Below are 14,027 nucleotides of genomic sequence, written 5' to 3' on the forward strand. Positions count from 1 at the left end.
GAAATGACAGCAAGTTCTTTGGAATTATATCATCCGAACAACTCAGGTGGAAAGTTCCCTGCTTCCTAGGCTCTGCAGCAGCCTTTCCTCCCAGGAGTATGCTTCCTGCACTATTTCAGTTTCTTTCCCGTAGAGATGCCACTAGTCAGTGCAAATGCTGCAGATGAAAGAAGGTGGAGGTTCAAAGACATCTCCCTTCAGTGCAGCACATTTTGACTCAAATACTTATATATATTTTTCTGCTTTTTTTAAAATAATAAGCTTTATTTTAGAGCAATTTTATTTTTATAGAAAAATTGCACGAAACTACTGAATCCTATACTGCCCCCTGTTCCCTCTACAGAGTTTCCCTTATTACTAACATCTTGCATTTGTATGGGTTATTTGTTACACTGTTAAGTCAACATCAATACATTATTAGTAACTAAAGTCCATACTTTACATTGAAGCTTACTGTTTGTATGAACAGTTATATGGATTTTGGGAAATGTGTGAAAGTTTTTTTAAAATCAACATTATTGTTTTTGCCTATTTTTTAATAACTGCCAAGGAATGCACTTGAATCCTGTAAAAAAATGCTTTTTTAAATCTGGGCTCTCTTTCTACTCTCCCAGCCTGTGTAAAGCTCTTCTCTGTGTGTGCAAGTAGGAAAGCCACCCCTTTTTTATTTGTGAACTCACCAGACTGTACTAAGTTAGTACATTTACAGATCTTCCCTTTAGGAGAGCAGGAGCATGTCTATAGCTTCTTTCTACCAGAATGTCCCACGGATTGCTGTATGCATTGAATAAAAAAAATGAAAAAAGAAAGAAAGAAAGAAAGAAAGGAAGGAAGGAAGAAAAAGAAAGGAAGGAAGAGAGGAAGGAAGAAAAAGGAAAGCAAACACTGGATAGATGTATAAGCATATGGGAGGTTGAATGAAATTATCTAACAGGTAGATAATTCTTTATCTCTGGATATTTTCCAAGATTAACTATTTCCTAATCCAGCTCCATTCAATGCCAAATTAAATGGCATCTTTGCCATTTTTATATTCTTCAAAACATTGACTTCATAATTCACCTGTTCTAAATTCTACTATTCAAATAACATCTTTCTCATTTCCTTTCTGTAGGGACTATTATAGTTGCATGCCCTCTTTCATTCATTCTTTTTTTTTTTTAACATGGGCAGGCACTGGGAAATGAACCCAGGTCTTTGGCATGGGAGGTGAGAACTCGGCCTGCTGAGCCACCTTGGCCCACCCTCTTTCATTCTTGATATTGATAATGTATGACCTCTGTTTTATTCTTCATCAGTCTAACTAGATCTTTATCAATTGTATTGATTTTTTTAAAGAGCCCATTGTTGGTCTTCTCTATTGTCTGTTAGTTTTGCTTTGTACTTACGGTTTAATTTGCTTTTTCTTATTAAAGAAGTTGTAGGTTTACAGAAGAAACATGCAGAAAGTAAAGAGCTCCCATATGCCACCCCTATACACACAGTTTTCTGTGCTATTAACACTTTGTATTTGTGTGGTGCCTTTTAAGCAATTGATGAAATAATATCTATATAATTAAGCTATCAACTATAGTTCATAGTTTACATTAGAGCTCAGTTTCGGTGTTACACAGTTCTATGTGTTTTTTTTAAAATATTTATTCTGGTAACTTATTTACAACCTACATTTTCCCATTTTATCCACTCTCAGTTATATAATTCAGTGGTGTTACATTCTGAATGTCATGCTAACATCATCACCATCCATTACCAAAGTTTTCCATCACCCAAACAGAAACTCTGTACCAATTTAGTGCTAATTCAGCATTCCCTAACCTCATCCCAGTTTAAATAAGCTGTCTAAAGCTTTATTTTTAACAGAAGTATTTAAAACTAAACATTTTCCCTCTAAGTATACTTTAGGTACATCTCACTAATTTGAGATGTTATTTCTTCATTTTGGTTCAGTTCAAACTATTTTCTAATGTATCCATGTAAATAATTTGGGTCATGGTTTATTTAGAAGCATTGTGTCTGATTTCTAAATATTTGGAGACTTGACTATATAAATAAATTTATTTTATGGATTTTTACTTGGATAGTTTTGTAATGACTGAAATTATCTTACAGTTAGTATTTATTCATTTTTTCCCTTTAACTTTTAAGCCATTTTCATTATATGTAAAATGCTTTTCTTGTAGAGAGCATATAATTTGGTTTGGCTGTTTTGTCCAGTCTGGCATACTCTTTCTTTTAATAGATGCATTTCAACCATGTAAATTTTAGCTAATTATAAACAAGTTTAGGTTTAAAACTCTTTCATCTTACTCATTGTTTTCTACTTTGCCTATCTTTCCTGATTCCTCTTTTTCTCATTTCTGGAATTCCGTTGGCAAGATAATTAAAACAATTTATTTTCTGTTATTGATTAACTTTGCTTAATAGCTATGCATCCATTTTTATCTCTATTAGAGATTCTCTAGGGCTTATATTATTTTTTCAAAGTCTCTTAAAATAATAAAGCACCTATTTATATACAACGTAAGACCATGCAATGGTATAATTCCACTTATTCCTTCAATAATTTTTGCTGGTATTGTCCCTCATTCTACATATGTCACAAATCCACCAACGCACTACTACTTTTGCTTTAGTTATTTAAAAATTATAAGGGAGTAAAACTTCCTTCTATTTATCCACATACTTGTTCTTTATGGTATCTTCATTCCTTTGTGTAGACCTGAGCTCCATTCCACGTGGTTTCTCTTCTGCCTGCAGAAATTCTTTAGTGTTTTTTGTAGTGCAAGCCTGCTGACAATAAATTTTCTAAACTTGTTGTTTGTCTGAAAATATTATTTTTTGTTGTCATTTTTCAAGGATATTTTTACTGGATACAGAAATGTAGATTGGCTTATTTTAGTGCCTCCACTGTCTTCTGGATTGCATTGATTCTGGAAAGATCTTTACCATGTTTGTTTGTATGTAATGCATTTTAATACCTCTGTCTTTGAAGTTTTTCTCTTTGTTACTGATTTTCAGCAATTTGAGTATGATATACTTTGGTACAATTTTCAGTATTTATCCTATTTAAAGCCCGTTGAGATTCTTGGATCTGTGGGATTATAATATCTACCAAAGTTGGAGATTTTTCAACATTGTTTCTTTCTTTTTCTTTATACCTTCCCTTCTTTCTTCTCCCCGTTTTGGGACTCCAGTAACTACTCAATATGTTCTCAAAGGTCAGTGAATCTTTTCCTTTTTTCAGAAATTTTACTCAAGCTTCAGTTTAGATTTCTCCTCCTATGTCTGCAAATTTTACTGTTTAATCTACCGTTAATGCAATCTGTATGATTTTGAATTCCTGGTATTGTTTTTCATCTTTAGAAGATAAATTTGATTCTCTTTATGTCTTCCATTTCTTTTCTCACTGTGTCAACCTTCTCCTTTAAACCTTTCTCCCCCCCCCAAATATTTGTGATAACTTTAAATTTAAGAGAGATAAAATGAGAGAGAGAGAGAGATTTCATCTGCTAAATCCATCATTTCTGTAGACTAAAATTAGCTACTCCAGCAGAAGCATGTTCTTAATCATAATTTGCTCCTGAGAGTATAAATTCATGTGTAAATAGGACCTTTTGGAGGGATTATTTTCTGTTCAGGTATCATCTCTTAATCTGGGTGGGTCTTAATCCATATTGCTGGATGCCTTATAAGAGAAGAAACCAGAAGCCAGAAGTCAGAGAAATAGTAGAGAAGCCAGAAGGGGGAAGTCAGTGGAGAACTGGGAAAGCAGAAGAGAGAGGACATGGCCTAGTGGCCAGAGGCAGAGGTGTAAGTGAGGACGCCCAGGGACTACTGGGAGCCAGAGCCACTCACCCCAAATGCAGGGAATAGCAAGCTTTCCCATACCTTGATTTTGGACTTGTAGCTTCAAAATCATGGGCCAATAGCTTCTTATTGTTAAGCCAATCTACCATGTGACATTTATCATAGGAGCCTTGCAAGCTAAGCATTTCTGTCATTTCTTACCACCTTCGCATGTGTCACATTATACTGATGTTTTATTGTCTAGCAGTTTTACATTGCGAATATTTTGATTTTTATTGTCATTATCTTGTCTTCCTATAGAATATTGGGTCCATTTTGGGAATTAAGTTACTTGCAGAATTTTATTTCACTTTTTAGGCTTCTTTCTTTCTTTCTTTTTTGTTAGAGCTATTGTACATTTTCAGAAAAATAATGCAGAAAGTATAGATTTCCCATACCAACTCCCACTCCCAGCTTCTGACACACACATTTTACTCTGATATTAGTATCTGCATTGGAGTAATATCTTTGTTACGATTGATGAAATGATAGTACTATGGTTATATTATTAATGATACTCCATAGTTAACTCTATTTAAGTTGCTTTTCTCTTTTTTTAATCTTCTGGAGTGGCTTTTACCTTAGGCTTACTTTATCCTAACTCAGTGTATGACCCTCTGGAGTTCAGCTGACAGTTCTACACTATTTGCTTTTTACCCCACACCTGGGCATCTTTGCATTCAGCCAAAGGTTCAAGGAAAACTCACATCTGTTTCTGGAGCTCTTTCTCTGTAGAGCTATACACTTTGCCCCCATAATATACTAACTTCCTTTGCCTCCCAGGACTTGTCTCCTCTCTGAACTCATCTCAGTGACACCTCTGTGCTCTGCTTATTCCAAAATTCCAGAAATCTCCTCCTTGTAGGAAGCTGATGCAATCACAGGGCTTCTATTATTTGGTTCTTTGCTTCAGGAATCAAGGTGCTGCACTGTTGTCTAATCACAATTTTTGCATAAAAAGAAAGAAGAGAAAACAAAAAAATTAACAATAAATTAGAAAAAGAGAAACAACACCACCATCACCAAAAATCCCACACTCCTCCCTTATATCCCCACTTGACTTTTCACTTTGGCATATTGCGTTTGTTACATTTAATAGAAGCATATTGCAATGCTACTGGTAAGCACAGACCCTAGTTTGCATTGCTTGTATGTTTTTCATATACCATTCCATTTTCAACACCTTACGTGGTTGCCAGTCATTCATTCTCCCTGATGTAAAGACACTCTTATATTTGCACATTTAATCACCATCAATGTCCACTCTAGGTTTCACTAATTTAGACAGTTACAGTCTTTATCTTCTATCTTCCCTTCTGGTGTCGTGCCTGCCCTTGGCCTTCCTCTTTCAACCATACTCACACTCAGCTTTGCCCAGTGTTCTTACAATGTTGTGCTGCCCCAGATAGTATTATGCTATCCATTTCTGGATCTTCACAATCAATCCTTTTGAACATTCTGTACTCCTTTAGCACCAAATGCCCAATCTCAGCCCTCTTTCTACCTCAAAGTTCATGCAGTAACATTTGCTTATTTTAGTGAGACATACGCATTTGTCCTTCTGTTTCTGGCTGATTCCACTCAACATAATGCCCTTGAGTTTCATCCATGTTGTAGCATGCATAATGACTTTATTCTGATATAGCATATGTTATTTTTTCTCTTTTTATCTTTTTTGGTAGTCTTCATTTCTACACCTCTCTCTGTTGTCTTTTCCTATCTGCTGTAGTGCTCCCTTTAGTATTTGTGTTAGAGCAGGTCTCCTATTCACAAACTCTCTCAGTGTCCATTTGACTGAAAATATTTTAAACTCCTCATTTTTGAAGGACAGTTTATTCTGGATGTAGAATTTTTGGTTGGAAGCTTTTCTGTTTTGTTATCTTAACTATGTCATACCACTGCCTTCTTGGTTTCTGCTGAGAAATCCACACATAGTCTTATTGAGCGTCACTTGTATGTGATGCATTGCTTTGCTCTTTCTGCTTTCAGAATTCTCTCTTTGTCTTTGGCATTTGACAACCTGAGTAGGAGGTGTCCTGGTGTAGGTTTACTCAGATGTATTCTGTTTGGGTACATTTTGCTTTTTAGATCTGTAAGTTATGTCTTTCATAATAGATAGGAAATTTTCAGTGGTTAATATCTCCATTATTCCTTCTGCCCCCTTTCCCTTCTCTTCTCCTTCTGGGACACCCATATCACATATATCCGTGCTCGTCATCAATTCTCTGAGACCCCACTCATAGTTTTCCACTCTTTCCCCTGTGTGTAGGATTTCAGATGTCCTGTCCTCTACTTGACTAATCCTTTCTTCCGCCTCTTCACATCTATTGTTGTAAGTCTCCCTTGTGCTTTCATGTCTTCTATTATGCCTTTCATTCCCATAAGTTCTGCCATGTGTTCTTACAAGCTCTCTAATTATTGTGTATAATCACCAAATGTCTACTTTATATCTTTCCTCTCTTTGGCCATATCTTCCTTCACCTCATTGCTTTGGTTTTTGAATTGATTTAGCATGCTTGTTGGAACATCTTTAATTAGTTGTTTCAGCAGCTATATCTCACTTAAAGTGTTAGTTTATTCCTTTGATTGGGTCATGTCTTCATATTTCCTAGTATGACTTGTAATTTTTCCTGGTATCTAGACATCTTATTTCCTTGATTAATTTATTCTGCAGGTTTATTTCAGTATTTACCTGGGGTTTTTTTGTTGCTTGTTTGTTTTATTTTGCTGGTTGGCTTTGTTCTCTGTCTGTTCTTTGGAATTCAGTTCAGCTTATTCTAGACCTCTAGCAGAGCTTCTGTTTAACTGATCAGAATTTCTCAGCTCTTGTTCCTCTGTTCTTGCCCTGCCTTTTTGTTGGGGAGGGTCTCCCCAGATTTGATTGACCCCAATCGGATTTTCCTAGACAAGGCAGGCCCAGGTCTCAGGAGGAGGGTGTAATCAGTGTTAAGGTTCCCAGAGGATGAGCTCCTGCACTGCCTCTCGGCCCTGTGCCTTTCCCACCCTGCCCAGCAGGTGGCGCGAGTCAACCCGCCCTCCGCCGGGATGAAGTGGTGCAGAGCTTTTACTTCCTGCCCCTGCCAGGGCATGCTGGAGACAAGCTTGACTGCTGATGATCCCCAGTGTTGTGCTCTGTCATAACTGTAAATCCCCTTTAAAGATTTGCAGCTTGTTTCAAACTTTTCCAGACCTTCAATTACTTGTGTTGCATAGAAAACATCAAGTATTTATTGTTGCATCAATAAATATGCTCACATATATATATATATATATATATTTCACACTGAAGCATTATTATTACTTGCATTAGTAACTTACTATATCTTGATGAATTTCTATATGATCACATGTATCTGTATTCTTAATTGCTGCGTAATTTTGAAATGGATGAATTTCATGCTTGATCCAGCCATTCTTCTATGGTTAGGCATGCAGGTGAGTTTGTAAGGCTCAGTGTTAAAAATAATGCCATAATGAGTATCCTTGTACATGTCTTCTTGTGTTTCTCTAGTGTAGCCTAGAGATCTTTAGGTCAGGCGGTCTAGGAATTTTATATTATAATCTATTTTGACAAACTAATTCCAGAGTGGCTATGTAAATTAGCATATCACACAGCAGGGAATGAGTAACTACTTGCCCACACCATCCCGAAACTTAATATTATCAAACTCTTAATAATTTTTCATTTTGATGAATGAAAAACATGAGTATCTCAGTCTTTGGTTTCAAAATAGTTTTTTGTTTTATTTTTTGGTTTGTTTATTTATTTTTTGGCATGGCCAGACTCCGCAAAACAAACTCATGTATCCAGAATGGCAGGCAAGGATTCTGCCACTGACCCACCATTGCAACGTCCCAAAATAGTTTTATAGCAATGGAACCCTCATTCTCCACAAAGCACATCATATAAAAAATAAATTTTTATTCATTTCTATTCGAATAGTCCCTCATATTCTTAGCCTCCTCTTGTCCCCTGTTTTTGCCCCATGGTACTTTAGAGTTTTGCCGCATGTCAAAACTTATTGTGTTTGATATTATTTCTCTGGCCCTAGGGAAATACCATCCCCACTCTGTCCCTTCACCTAGGGCTTAAAGCTTGTCTTCATGTTGAAAGAAAACTTCTCTCCCAATACCAAAAACTTTGTTAGGTCCAGACTCAAGGCTGTCTCTCTCTTGTGGCAAATGGGAAAATCCAAGCTGTAAGAATATGATTGATCCTTTGTCTTTAATAGCAGAGGGATAAGAATTAAAGACACCCTGAGTTTCAGAAACTGTGATGAAATATGAGGACATAAATATAAATATGATGAAAGAATATGGTCTAGAGAATTTGATTAACTTTCAGGAAAAATGAAATCTACCCTCCCTTCCCAGTACGCACTCATACACAGTGTACTATGTAAATTTTGGAAAACTATCTAAACTTTCTTACTCTATTTCCTTTTGCGAAGCATGAAACATGGTCTGAAAACAATGTAGAATAATCATGTGTGCAGAAAAAGGGCTTCGGGATGTCCCAGATCACTGCATGTGTGCCCAGATCACTGCACGTGTGCTCAGATCACTGCGCGTGTGCTCAGATCACTGCGCGTGTGCCCAGATCACTGCGCGTGTGCTCAGATCACTGCGCGTGTGCCCAGATCACTGCGCGTGTGCTCAGATCACTGCGCGTGTGCCCAGATCACTGCACGTGTGCCCAGATCACTGCGCGTGTGCCCAGATCACTGCACGTGTGCTCAGATCACTGCACGTGTGCCCAGATCACTGCACGTGTGCTCAGATCACTGCGCGTGTGCTCAGATCACTGCACGTGTGCTCAGATCACTGCGCGTGTGCTCAGATAGTGTGAAGGGCCACACATCTATTATTTTCCAGAACTTGGGATCAATTAGCCCTTAGAAACTTCCAGAGGAGGCTGCTTAGTCCTGGACCTAGTATCTAAGAGCTATAGTCTTTACTAATATTTGAATTATTTGGACAAATTAAAGAATAATCTTTGATTTTCACCCACGGAAAACTTAAGACATTCCTGAGGAAATAAGAAATTGCACAAAGTTAGTCCTCACCTCCTCTAGGAGAGTTTGAGAGAAATGTGTACCAATCAATTACTTGAAGACAGTTTTTAGTGGGTCATTTATATAACAACTCCAGTACTCAGGGGAGTGCCCATGTCCATTCAAAATGTATAGAATTTCTGTAACTAACATTCACAGGGTGGCTGTGGGTAGGATGGCGGGATTCCCCCTTACCCTGAGCTATACTAGCTCACTGTCTCTCATCTTAACTGGCACCAGCCAGAAGGATCAAAGAACATCCAGCAAGTTTGGGATCTTGTCCCCCAGTGCAGATCGAGTGGGGTAGGAGAAGCTTCCTTGGTAGATCCAGCACAGGCCTGGGTGCTGCTGAGCTGGGAGCGCGTCTGACATACATGGGATTGCCGAATCAGAGCGTGGGGTTTCTCTGATTCACAGCATGCCAGGAAAGGAAGTCTGAGAAGTCCAAAGTTAAGGCTATAGGGGAAACAACAAGAATGGAAATGCAACTGACTTTCTTTGTGACAGGTGATATAAAAGCAAGTGGTCAACACAGCAACTGGAATTGTTTCTATGAATCAGTGGCATAGGGATTCCAAAATTAATTCACCTATTTTGAAGAAAAATAAATTAAGTATACAATCCAAATTCCTAATTTCTAACCTTTATCATTTGACCTCAATCTTCTTTTCCATGTTTAGCTCCTGCTTCTGTCCACATCTGTCCTTCCCCATCCCTCCACAGTAACTCCCTAAGTCCATGCATGCCAGTCTCACAAGAGTATACAAACCTTCTCCTAAGAAATTATATACTCTGTAATTTTGTTTCTTTGTATTCTCTTTCCCAGATTCATGGAATACCTTTTCCTGTTTCTCTTGCTTGTCAAACTTCTATTCATCATCCAAGCATTGGCTAAATAGCATCTGTGACATAAAAGCCAAGCCTAGGCAACATTGAATCTATTTGTTTCTATTTCATGCTACAAGTCTTAACTTTGAGTAGCATGTTAGGAAAACTAGCTTTGCTTTACAGATTCTCACCTGAATAATGGAAAAAGACTCCTAAACTGCCTATTGACTCTCTTTTTATATATTTTATTAAAATAACATTAACAGAGTTTTGTGGTTTATCCAAGACTTTTTACAAAAGTGAACTCAGACCCTATCTGGGACATGACTCCCAGGGTGTAAATCACCCTGACATATGGGACGGGATTCCAGAGGATAAACCTGGTCCGGGATTGTGGGGTTGAGGAAGCCTTCTTGACCAAAAGGGGGAAGAGAAATGAATATAAAGTTTCAGTGGCTGAGAGATTTGAAATAGAGTTGAGAGGTCTTTCTGGAGATTATTCTAATGCAATATAGAGGCAATTTTTGGTGTATTAGAGTAACTAGAGGGAAATAGCCCTAGTTCTTGAAGATGATTGACTAACTATGAGCTTATAAAGTGTGAACATGTGATTGTGAAAACCTTACGCTTTAGTTTGCTAATACTGCTGAAATGCAATACACCAGAGATGGACTTTTATAAAGGGGATTTATTTAGTTACAAATTGGCATTTCCTCAGAGAATGGGCAGCTAGCTTTCATCTGGGTTTCTCTGTCACATGGGAAGGTACATGGTGCCATTTGCTGGCCCTCTCTCCCAGCATCTGGGTTGAATGCTTTCCCTGGGGGCGTTTCTTCTCTACATCTCCAAATATCTGGGTCTATGTCAGCTCATGGAGCTGAGCTGAGCCCTCCTGAGCTCTCTGGAGCTGCTGAGCTCTGCTGAGCAGTCTTCTGACCTCTCTCTCTTTTAAGGGCCTGGCTAATTTAACATCAGTCATTGTGAAAGGCCCTCCCATTAGTTGACCGTAGATGTAACCAGCCCGTGATGAAATTCACATGCTGACAATTTAAGTTCACAGCAACAGAACAACTGGGCACCATCACCTGGCCAAGTTGGCACCTGAACCTAACTACTACACTTGCGACTGTCTTTATGGATATGGTTACGTATGGACAGATTAGCAAGAAAAAAAGACAATAAATAAATAATAAATAATAAGTGGGAGGGTGAGCATGGGATGTTTGGGTGTTCTTTTTCACTTTTATTTCTACTTCTATTACAATTTTTATTTTTTGGAGTAATGAAAGTGTTCAGGAATGGATTGTGGTGATGAATGCACAGCTAGGTGATGATACTGTGAACCACTGAGTGTACAATTTGGGTGGTTATGGCATGTGATTATATAATATATCTTAATAAAATGGCAATTAAAAAGAGCTCAGTCTGTTAAAGAAGTCTCTCAAATGAGAAAAGTCCTTCAAAATAGAATGACTAAATCTATTAGATGCAGCTCAAGGAAGAACGTGTACTCTCATTAGCATTAAATGCTGCACATAGATACCAGATAAATATGACAGTGTTCTTAGATATTAGATCATATGCAAGATAATATTAATCACATTATAGATTATGATAAACTAAACTGATTTTTGAGTGGTTAATAAACTTACCTATAATTAGAAAATTATAAAAAACAGTCAAGGGTACAGGGGTGGTTCAGTGGTAGCATGCTCTCCTTCCGTGCGGAGAGCCGAGTTCTATTCCTGGACCATGCAACCAAAACAAACAAACAAACCAAAAACAGTCAGCTCAGAGAAACTAAAGCGATTGGGCCACGGTCAACAAGTTAACAGATGGCAGACAGAAGATTTGAACTCAAATATCTCTGACTCTCTAAATGCTGATTCCAACTGGCCCTTTCTGTTACACTGTAAGGGGGCAGGAACTGCTTCCGTTGCTGTTTTCCTCTAAACCAGCAATGGATGAGGCAGTTTTGGAAAGAAATGCTATGTAAGCAGTGCAAAGTATTTCAGATGCACAGACTATCTCTGCAGCCTGAGTTATTTTATTCCAGTCGAGGGAATGGCTATTGGTTGGCACATATTTGAGCTGACAGATAGGAGTGTATACCTTTGTCACTCATAAATATAGGACTTTGGCCAGTTGTGGAGGTAGCTCAAGTGCTGCAAAGTGCGGCTCATGCAAAATTCCCATCACTCTACTTGTGACCTTTCCCATAACCCCAATACTCATGTACATGCACGCTAAGTTTGCGTTCCCATACATGAAGGATAAATATAAAAGCATTGCTATAACTCCAGTACTAAAGTGTTTCATGAGTTCACTGGAGCTAACTGGATTTGTAATTTCATTCTCTTCCACTTCACCTGAAGTGAAGTTTTCACATCTTGAAGAACCTGGAGGACATTGCATAAGGACCTTTCCTAAAGGATCAAATGGCTGGAAAGGAGATGGTCCCTTCTACCTGTTCCTAGAGCACTTTGTATTTACGTTTCCAGTAGCACAGACTATGATAGAATGTATTTATGGGTCTCTCCCCCATCTAGAGTGTGAACCCTCCAGGTAAGATGTTGTATCATTGTCACCTCTGTTTCTTCCCCACATTACAGTGTCTGGCACTTCAGGTACATTTGAAAGCATATGGAAAAAGCAAAATTCTTGATATGGAGTGGTTGGTGGACATTGGCCCGAGGGTGGCTGTGAAGGCCACCTCCACAAGCCTGACGCTGGCCAGGTTCAAGGCGAGTTAGACCTCCTCTGTGGAGACAGAGCTGAGGTCAGACTGGGGGCTTCAGGCGGAGCATCCAATGCTACTTTAAGGAAGAGCTTGCTTGCACAGAAGGAGGAACTCTCTGGTAAAGAAAACTTCAAATGAAGCACGTGTCTTTTGAGAAAATGAACAATCTGTCCTGGAGATTTCAAGCAGGAGCAGAATGACATCTTGTCTGGGGTGCTTATAGCAGAATCTCACATCAAAAGTATGTTAATTCAAACAATCTCTAAGGTTCCAGTCATTTTCGTGCATCTAAAATTATATAGTATCAGCAAAATGACGTAGAATGTACTGAATTTATTAATGCCCTTTATTATTATTTTTTCCTCTTTATCCTTTTATAGAACCTTGTATTCAATCTTCATGGACTATTCATTGCTCAATAACTCTAAATCATAAGCTTCAGTGCTTAACATATATGCCATTTATTTTAAATTAAATTCCTGCTGTTTTATTCAATCAGATCTTCCTGGTTTTATTTTTCCTCTTATAGCTCCTGACAGAAAATTTGATTAAGCAATTATAGCTTATTATTTTAAAAATATCTGTTACCACTTAACAAACACTCTAGGAGTGTTGGAACCCATGTGTTCCCCAATCTGAGCACAGTGTCTTACGTAAAATAAGTATTCAATAAGTATTTATTGAGTGAATGATTGTCTAAAAAAATAAATGCCTGAAGGACATGTCAATTTCTGCAACTAGATGTCATTTTCATTTGGATATTTTGCTGTTTGTCCTCAAAGAAATTTCACATGCCCTACTGCAGAGAATGTCCTGGAAGTCTCTTCAAATTGGCAAAAAAAAAAAAAAAAAACAAGTGTGCTGGTTTGAAACTATTATGTATCAGAAAAGCCAGTTCTTTAAGCCTGGTTTAATATTGTAAGGTGGGACCTTTTTGATTACATTGTTTCCCTGGAGATGTGGCCTGCCCAGTGGTGAGCGAGATCTTGTGATTAGGTGGTTTCCATGGAGATGTGTCTCCAACCATTCAACGTGGGTCTGCACCTGCCTACAGGAGCTTTTTAAGAGGGACCCATTTTGGGAAAAATCTTCAGAGCCAACACAGACAAAGGTGTTTAGAGATGCTGAAAGAAGGCACCCCTAGGGGAGCTGTTTGAAGTGAACAACTGGGAGAGAAAGCTAGCAGATGTCACCATGTGCCTTTCCAGCTGGTGGGAAAAATGGAACATAATTGGCCCTTTCTTGAGTCAAGGTATCTCTCTGGATGCTTTAGTTTGGATATTTTTATGGCCTTGAAACTGTAAGCTTGTAACTTAATAAATTCCCTTTATAAAAGCCAACCCATTTCTGGTATATAGCCTTCTAGCAGCATTAGCAAACTAGAACAATGAGTCTCCTTTGATATAGTCCATGGAGCTTGTCAGCATCCTTGAGCAGACAAGGATGCAGGATACAATGGTTCCATGTGACTCACTCTTCAGGGAATGGCAAATGGGGCTTACAGGGAAGTGTGGCATCAACAAAGGGGCAGGGAACCAAGTGTCCAGCTGCAGATGTTT

Source organism: Tamandua tetradactyla, chromosome 6, assembly GCF_023851605.1.
Source record: "Tamandua tetradactyla isolate mTamTet1 chromosome 6, mTamTet1.pri, whole genome shotgun sequence".
NCBI lineage: Eukaryota > Metazoa > Chordata > Mammalia > Pilosa > Myrmecophagidae > Tamandua > Tamandua tetradactyla.